Here is a 9669-nt window from a genome sequence, read left to right as displayed (position 1 = left end):
TTCTCTGAGAAGGCATTTGGAAAGCAAGGGAATTTCTGCACCTCATGACTCAACCAGAGGGCTTCTCTAATAAACTTCATCTGAGGACTACCAATCTCCCCACACCAGCAAGTGAAAATCAAACCAAACCAAACCAAAATAAAGAAGTTATGAGACATTATTGCAAATAAACATGTTTTTGTCAGAAAAATAACATGCTCTGTCATCAGTTCTCCTTCCTATAAGAAGCCTGGAAATCTCTAAGGGTTCTCGTGTTTTCTGCATGCTCTGTGGTGTGTAATCTCAGTTTATTTAGGAACTGAGGCTCTCTTCTAATTTTTTTTACAGTTCTGCAGACAACACAGAAAAAGGATTTCAAAACTTCTTAAGGGAAGTGGTAGTTGAAATGTTCCTTATCATGTAACATTCTTGCACAACTCTTTACTAACCACAGATGGTAATTTTTGCAGATTCTCATGTACTCTTGTATAATTGAATTGAAGAGACAATAAGGATCACCTAGTCCACCTTTGTACAGTGTGACCTCTTCTTAATTACTGCATTACACTTCTTAGTTTCTGGACTAATCCTAGAACTTCTGTTAGGCTATGGCATATTTTCAATTAAGAAAGATCCTTGATCTTGATTTAATATTAAGTGCATAAGATCCTGTCTGTTTTCTGCATAATTTGTTCTGACAGGATGTACTGTTAATAAAAACATAAATACCTTTTATGAATTGCATCTGTTTACAACATTTTCCCTAGACTGAAGATCTATCTTCTATCAGAAAACTTTTCATGTCTAGGGAGACCACAATTTGCCCTTGGTCAGATAAACTGTACTAACCAACTTGTTTACTTTCTTTTCACAAGGAGCAATTTCCAGATCTCAAATTACTTTTTCCTGGACGCACTTAAATTTTTAAGCCATCCAGGCAGTATAAATAGTCACGACAGTGAAGCATGAAACTGCACAAAGGCCTCATGGTCTCTCCTCAGAACTCTGGGGCATGCAGTGCATTGCTAATATACCAAGGTTCAGATTGCAGCACAAGATGTGGTGAAATATCTCAGATGTGGTCGGCTGGCATGGGAAAAAAAAAAATCAAAAATGACAGAAGCACTTTTGGCTTCCACCCAGAAACCAAAAAAGTTAATCGAAAGCACAGGGACTGTTCTGCAGCCCAAAATTGCTGGCAAACTTCAGACTTAGCCCAACATCACTGACACAGACAATCCTGTGAAAAGCAGTACTTTCATGTCATGGCTTAACAGCTGAGTAGAGTTTCATTGCATATTTTAACATTTATTAAATTTTGTTCAAAATGCATAGCATTAGGAGAAAAAGGATGAAAATTTTTAAAAACTCTTTTTTTTCCTTCATAGCATATTATTGCTATTTTGAGACTAATATGAAAATTAAGATTTTATCCTCGATCTGTAAAGTGAAAGTAAAGTTCATATTTACTTTATATTAACAAGATTCACAGTGTATGAAATGCTGTCTTGGATCTTCATTGTTTATCTCGTATCTGCTATTATTTAGTGAACACACTGTTACTTCTTTTGAGTCTAACCTACAGAAACTTTCAGGGATTTTGGTTTCCTTTATAAGCAAAAAGTTAAGATTGGGCATCATTTCCATCAGAACCTGAAAATGGTAAGAAGCAAACAACAAGAAGAAATGTGTTTTCTAATACAGTCAAGCTCCCTCTGAAGCACTGTTCTTCCTAAAATGTTCCTGTTCTTTGTTTAATTCCCTATTAATTATTTCCTCTGTACATAGATTTGGGGAGTTTTCTACTTTTCCTTCCTGTTCTTCACACCCTTCTGAGTATTGTTTTCTGCCACATGTCCCTTACCACTGTGTTCACAAAGTACATCTGATTTGCACAGAGGCCTCTGTTGGAGCATCAGCTCCGGCTGTTTCCACCCCAAAAGGTGTGTGTGCTCTTGGTGCACAACTGCAGTTGTGTCTGCCAGCTGCAGGGAAGCTTTGCAGCCTCAGCAATTCAAATCCCCTCTCCCTCAGTTCTGCCCATCTTCCCAGTGAAGTTCAGAGGCATGACATTCTGTATGGACCAAAGAAAGTGAAGGAAAAAGAGATAACCACAGATTGCAAGTAGCAAAGATATAACTATCATCGAGAAGCCAAAACTCTGAAGAGCATTCATGTACAAACACCCAGCCACACATAGCCTTCATTATACATTTTTGCTGAGCAAAACCTTTGCTGTTGCCCCAGGGGCTCCAATGAAGGCATCTATGCAGGATTCCAGAGGGTGGCACTCCCCACTGCCTGTTCCCCAAGCTGGAGATGCACCTGGCCAGGGAGAGAGGAAGCCTGGCTGTGAAGGCCAGTGATCAGAGGCCTTCAGTAGAAGGGGAGTTCTGGACTCTGGTCCTTACTGGTAGCAATATTACACTTTTTATGTACTTGTTAGCATACCAGGTGACAGTGTGGCAGCAACCCAGCTGGCCCCCCCTTTTGGCCAGCAAGCATCAATGCTGTGCCTTTTGTCCTTGAAAATATCTGGAAACAGCATCTTCCCATGGACACTCTTCAAATTTTCTTGATCTTCACTCTTTGCTACACAATCCTGAGCCTGTGCATACATTGTCAGCCTCCTTCAACAGACCAAAATGCACCTGACCAAAGGTAGCTGCATGCCCACATAATTTCATTTCTTCCCCATCCAATCTCAATGTCTTTATTTTTATCTGATATCTCAGGAAAGCAAAATTCTCTACAGATCAATCAGACTTCAATATATGCCTCTAATTTTTCTCTATCAGAATAATTTCTGGTTCCTATTAAAGTCTTATCCCAAACTGAAGGATAGTAAGGATAGAGAGAGGGATGTCCCAGCTGAAGGAATTAGTAAGATACTTTCCTGCATTTAGATTCTCCTGAATCTCTCCAGCTAAGAGCTTGAAATTTTCTATTCATTTTCACTGATGTTTATTTGCACCATGTAGTCTAGTTGAGCTGAACAAACCTCACAGAGAAATCAAATTAATTTTACCTGTGCTAAAAATTTTTTTATTACGTAAGTGTCGGAAAATTGGCTCACCTTTGTTTTGTTTGGGTTGGAGGGGATCTGTAGGAATCTATAAAAATCAGAAAGTTTTAAGAAGGTAGTAAAAAACACAGGTTTCAGACAGCAGATTTGTGAATAGTGTTAAGGCAGCAGAAAAGTTTTCTAAGCTGTAGTGAAGACATAAGAAATAGAACAATAAGAGCTATGTAGATGAGCTTTCTAAGTTGCAACAAGTTTATTTAGTGTATATTTTAGAAAGTTAATTATGAATAGAGCTCTGTGCTTTGTCTTTTATAAACGAACCATTGTATGAGAAAATAAACTGCTATTGTTTTAACCACAGCTACATGTGCTTCATACAGTTAGACAAAACTACTATCAATATACTTTTGCCCTATGTGATTGGCTGAAACTTAAACTGAGACTGTCTTATAGAATGTTGTAACATTAAGTTTCCTTAGCATGCTGTGTAAGCCAGCGAGCTAATCACATCTTCTGTCTCCATTGTCATAACAATGTAATGAGACTGATGTTGAAATAAACCGCTCTCGACGCTGATTCCAGTTGTCCATCCTGTTTGTGTCTGTCTATAAGCTGCCAACAAATAGGATCTACTTCCAAGACCCTGGGTTTTGCAACAGCTGGGACTGTAGGCCAGGGGAGACCTGGACAAGGATAGCTATAGGAATGGGATAAGGTGTGCAAACCCCTGTGGAAACACAGGCAAACGGGTGCATGGAGGAACAAAGAGGGCGGTAGGCAGAAAAGGCTATGAAGAGTCCTGTTAAATGTAAACAGGTCCAATGAGCGTGTTTGTCTGTCTGAGCCCTGTGCATGAGCAGTCTGTCCCTCCCAGGGTGAGTGAGCTGAGTGAGGGGCTCTGCACCAGGGGCTGCAGCAGGGCTGTGGGTCACAGCCTGTGCCAGCTGCTGGGGGCGAGTGTCTGTATCTTCCCCAAAGAGTCAGGGGAGGGTGTGTGCGTGCTTGCCAACAAACTTCAAGCTGGACCAGCCAGTGAGTAAGGGGGCCTCAGGCTGGGGCATCACGCTGTCAGGGAGTCAGTGCTGCCATGCCTGAATGCCTTGTGAACAAGGGGTGGCTGTGGAATGAGATGTGAGTGCATGGGTGTTTGCAGTGAGCCTCCATCCGAACTAACCAGCAACTGGGACACCTGTGGGGGAGGCAAGGGAGGGTTGGATGCAGGCAAGTGACCATCAGAGGGGTCATGCTGGTGCCTAGGGGATCCCTGAATGCATGTGTGCTTATGCATCGGGGAGTGTGATGTGTACGCCTGCACCAGTGACTTTCTGCCTCTGCCAGTCCAAGCAGAGGGGACTCAACTGTCTCTGTTCCATGTCAGCTGTTGAAGGCAGTACCTTACCTGGAGGAGGTGGCCACTCAACATCACTTGACACCTTGCTTCTGTTCTAGACAGCTGAAGGAATTACTGATTTGTGCATCTGACTTGTGTTTTTTTCCATGCTCCTCTTCCCTTTTTACTCTGCAGATGATTATAAGAGACAGTAAATTACTCCAATTAGGATCATCAGGCCAAGAATAATTGCTTTTCTACAACCTATTCTGTATGCTTGTGAACCTTCATGTGTGTCTGCAAAAGCATGTACCTGCATACTGAACATTTCTACTGGAACAAGAAAGGTGCATTTCTTATCAAAGACACCAGAAAAGTATTTTTTTTCCTGGTAGACTTCCACAAAAAAATGCCTTTGATGAGAACAAAGACCTGCGTATGATTTTCTGATGTGGTTGTGGATAGTTTTTTCTTACTCATTCACTGTGTAGGTTCAAATTTGCCAAAATGTCAGTGTCCAGTTTTCCTTCGGGAAGAGGATGGTCAGGGAACCGAATTGTGAAATGGTCCATGTTTCTGAACAAACTGCTGCGGTCAGCAGCTCTCCAACATGGTTCAAGGCTGTTGTTCAATTTATAGAAAGCTTTTTCTCCCAAATAAAACACATTGGAATGCAAAAGTTGCAGTTTAACCTAACACATCCTTGTGGTATTATAGCTACAGTATGCACACACACCTCTGTGGTGTCTGGTTCCTATTCTCTCTCCTGTAAAACTGATTATTAACTCTGTGACTGAACATCAATAGTTTAGAGAAAAATCAATAAAAAAACTGCACCTGTGTAGTCTGTACAAAACATACCTGCATGGCCCTGCCAGCTTTACACATTTTAGAGGAGAGATTTTATCTTTGCACATCATTTCAGAGATGCTCTTGTTGTTTCAAAATGGGTTCTTTCACCTGGTTGCAAGAGGCTGATCCCCACACAGGCTGAGGTGTTTGATATATTTACAGCTCTGCACAGAGAGCGGTGCTGGGTGGCAAATCCACAAAATCAGCACACTGACTTTCAAAAATTTTCACTATTTATTGCATTTTAGCAAACAAAGACATTAATGTTCATTGGCTACAAGTTACCTAGTTCTCTTATTAATTAATATTCTATCTTAATTGGTTGAATGATTTCTTTGCTTCTTATGCTAATTAGTGGATATAGTCAGTCCTTCTCTTCTTCTGAGTCGGTGGGTTTCTTTGGTCAGCGGTTCATGAGTTGGTGGTCATGATGTCTCCCTGCCAGAACTGCTTTTTACCCAGCTGGAGAGGAGTCAGCACAGTTGCCAAGTTGGCTCTGTTAGTTTATTCCTTGTTTTGTGAGATTGTAACGACCCACCCTTAGGAGTTCTGCCAAATGTCTCTGTGGCCTGTAAATCTGTATTCCTTGTGTCCAGTATCAGTTGTATATCCTTCTTCCCAAGCTTTGTTACTCTCCGCCTAGGACTGAGATCACTGAAGCATGTCAAGCCCTAAACTTTAATGAAACAATTCTACCAACAAGCAATTTATCTTTCAAAAACCTAGACACCATTCCATTTCCTGACACGTGCATGATGTTTAACTCCTCCTTATATGGCTCTCCTCCCAATAACAGAAAACCACTACAAATTTTGTGCTGTTCTTCAGCAAAGCCAAAAACAACTGTAGAAAAGTTTAGGAAAGTCTTTTTCTCAGGAAAAATCAGAAAAACAAAATCACAAATACTACTAACGGCTTGGTTAGCTGCCTGTTTGTTGAGTAGCAATTACATTCTACTTATGTTCTACAGTGCCCTGTGTAAGTTTGTTACAGATCAGTCTCAGGCACAATTCCACAATCCAAACCATTCTTGACAATTTTCCTTTTAACAAGTGACTTCTTATTTGATGTAATGAGACATGCCATCCCTTTATTGATCTTACTATGTCAGAATTGTGCCAGTCTGTGTGCAGCTCTGCAGGGCATTTTGTTTCAGTATGCTTACACATGTCCAGTAGAAATCAGAAAGATTTCTCATTAAATCAAGTGCTCTTCTTTTTTTTCTTTACCAGGTTTTATTTCTCTTTTGGCACTATTTCAAAGTATCGTCAGAAGAACTTTTTTCTTTTATGGCGATGTAGTTTGCTTTTTGTCTACAACTTTAAAAATGAAAGGCTTGGAGGCTGTCAATAATACACTTTACAAGAAAAACAAGCTCTAAAATACAATACTCTTAGCAGCTAATATTTACACACATTCTTCAGTTCACTAGTAATCTACAGAGATTACCAGAACCCTTTTCTGGCAAAATAGTCTTTAATAACTATTCTTTAATAATTATTTATAATATAAACAAACTTTATTACACCTAACTAGATTTTTATTCCCATTAATTTTAGTCTGAAGCTGTTCCAAGGTCTAATCTCATGAAAATCAGAAACTTTCTTGTAATTTTTAGCCTTAATTCAGTCAGGAACATTCTGTATTTCATGATTATGTTTAAACTTTACTTTTTAGTTTAAAAACTATGAACATATTTGCAGAGAGGAGATGTTTCTGTTTTAGCTCTTTCTTTTACTGGACTAGACAAAATAAGCACTTTTAGCCTCTCGTCAGAATACCCATTTTCAACTGTTGATCAGAATAGCTCCTTTCAGTCCCTTTTCCTGACTGCAACATCCTTTTGGCACAGACATGGACAGTCCAGTGCACTGCTGCAGAAAATATCTACTTCCTCAAGTGCCGGAGTTGCTGTTTCCCTCTCTACTGGATTCAACACATTTATAATTTATTAGCCTGCTGCTAATAAATAAACAGTATCTGATAACATTTTTCATAGTCTATTAATTATCTCACAGTTCAACTGCAGCAAGTCTCCCAACACAATAAATCATTGGATAGAATAAAGACCAGGTGTCTGTTCTGGCTTCAGCTGAAGTGACAGTTTGCTGACCCACCACTAATTTATCAAATATCCTTTTGTTATTTTTAAACAACAGAAGCATAAGCCAAACAAATTACATCTAATAAATGGCCAAGGTAACAAAAAAAAAAATGTTGATAAATTTGGAAAGGTAGGCGTCTTTGTAAGTCTCTGCCATCTGAGTTTTCTCCAAGACGATCTCTTATGTTCCTGGAAAAGCCCAACCATGCCCTGATTAGGAATAATCCCTTTCCCTGCGGGATCCTGAACTGATCCCTACTCCATCTCAACTTCACCCAAGGGTAACAGCTTAACATTGTGCTCAAATGAGTAACTGAAGATCCTTATTTTCCTCTTCCTGTTCCTATTCAACTGCAGGACACCTATTGCAATGGTTGCCTAATTCTCTTTGGGTGCTTGTGGAAAAGAATGAAAGCTTGGCTGGTATCAGTACACACAATGGCACTTTAATTTATTGCTTCATCTATTTGACTTCACCTCCTACCTCTGTGACTCATTCCAGTTACTGCTTATTTGGCCTCCTCCCTTTCCAGATCACAGAGCTTGCTTCAACAAACACCTATTCACATAACAAAACTTTCCATGAACAGCAGAATGAATGAAGCCTGCTTTCCTAGGGATTGATGTTGCTGATTCCCAAGCTCCATGCTCACACTGTGTGCTCCAGGATACCTTCACTATGCAAAACCAGCACTTGAAGTGGCCAGTGTGAGTCAGATACCTCCTGTTTGGCTCAGCACTCTACAGCCGTTGCACAGTTAGTCAGATATCAAGGTCTTATGGTGGTTGCCAAGGAGAATGTATTGCATTCCTTTGTCTAACTGGAAAATCTTTTAAAAAATACTTTAAAATTAAAATAAAGGGAGCTCCAATGGAGTTTTCTGTTTCCTGGAACTGTGAATTTAGAAAGAATGGATAGCCAAGGAAAATAAAACTGGGCATGCATTTGAAATGACTGCTGAAGAGTTAGGGACAATGCTCCTGGCAGATCAAATGTGTATTTTTACTGTATTGTAAAAATACACACGTACACATGTACACAGTATTTTTACTGTAAGCATACATGAGAAGATTACTAAACTTCCCAACAGATTAATGGGATGATTAGAAGGGAAATGATCACAGATGAGCACTTTTAAATTTTATTTCTTTTGGGGCTGTGTATGTGTTTAATTGCTTTTACCTTTGGAGGGCGAGCACAGCTAGTGCTTTTAATTACTACGGGAAGTTCTCTGTGTCTGTGATTTCTCTTTAAGATAGCATTTAAAGAAAATGCGGTGCTATGACTTTGATATTGAATCAAAGCAGCAGGCATTTCAGTCTAAGTGAGGTGAAAATCCTGTACCTACTTCTTCAAGGACGGCAAAACTTCATGGAGGGCTACTACTGCACGTGCAAGTGAAGGCACAGTAACCCTGTGACACAACTAAGGGATAGCTAAGAAAACAAATAAGCAAACAAACAAGCATGCAAAAAGGCTGTGAAAATCTGTCCCATGATGTGTGAACTTGTTTATCTTGTCAGGACCTTTACTGGCAGAGAGGCACATGACAAACACTTGGGCTGAGAGTGTGAAGAGCAAAGGAGGAAGTTACAAGATAGTTTACATATTAGCCAATTTTCTTTTTTCCCCAATGTGTAACAGTTCAAGACAAGGATAAATTTGAGCAAGTTGGCAATGTTTTGGTGGTGATAGACTACATTGACTGCACAGTTAAGAACACCCACTGCCAGGAGCTGTGTACATGGTTCTGGGGGCACAGGCAGTGGGTACACCAAGAACAGCTCTCATAAGTGGAATCATATTTACTTTCTCCATACACAGCTGGCTTAATTTTTACTCATTGATTTCCCTTTTCATGTTTTATCCAGTCTCTGAAGTATTTTCATAAAACACCCACAACCTTATCAAGCTCTGTTTATGTGACAGCCGCCTTAGGTACACTGGCAGCCTTTGATACAAGTGTCAGAACACCTGAACTCTATCCAGGGCTGGTGATGCCTTGTTCTTACTTAGTTTTGTGTAAAATATAATTTCAATCACAAAATCATGTAGGTTGGAAAAAACTGTTACCATCACCAAATCCAGCTGTTATTGAAATATTGCTAAGTCCATCACTAAACCCTGTCTCTAAATGTGACATATGCGCTTCTTTTATCCAGGGATAGTGACTCAACCACTTCCCTGGGAAGCCGTGTTCTAATGTTTGGCAACTGCAATGATGTAGAATTCTTTCCTAATATCTAATCCAAACTTCCTGTGCCACAATGTGAGGCCGTTTTCTTCTCATCCTGTCATTTTGTGCCAGAAAATACCATGCAAGCATGACCTAATTCAGGCAGTTGAAATCCATGTGCCAGTGAGTGCTCAGTACTTGA

Source organism: Ammospiza caudacuta, chromosome 3, assembly GCF_027887145.1.
Source record: "Ammospiza caudacuta isolate bAmmCau1 chromosome 3, bAmmCau1.pri, whole genome shotgun sequence".
Lineage (NCBI taxonomy): Eukaryota > Metazoa > Chordata > Aves > Passeriformes > Passerellidae > Ammospiza > Ammospiza caudacuta.
Note: the sequence above shows the minus strand (reverse complement) of the source record.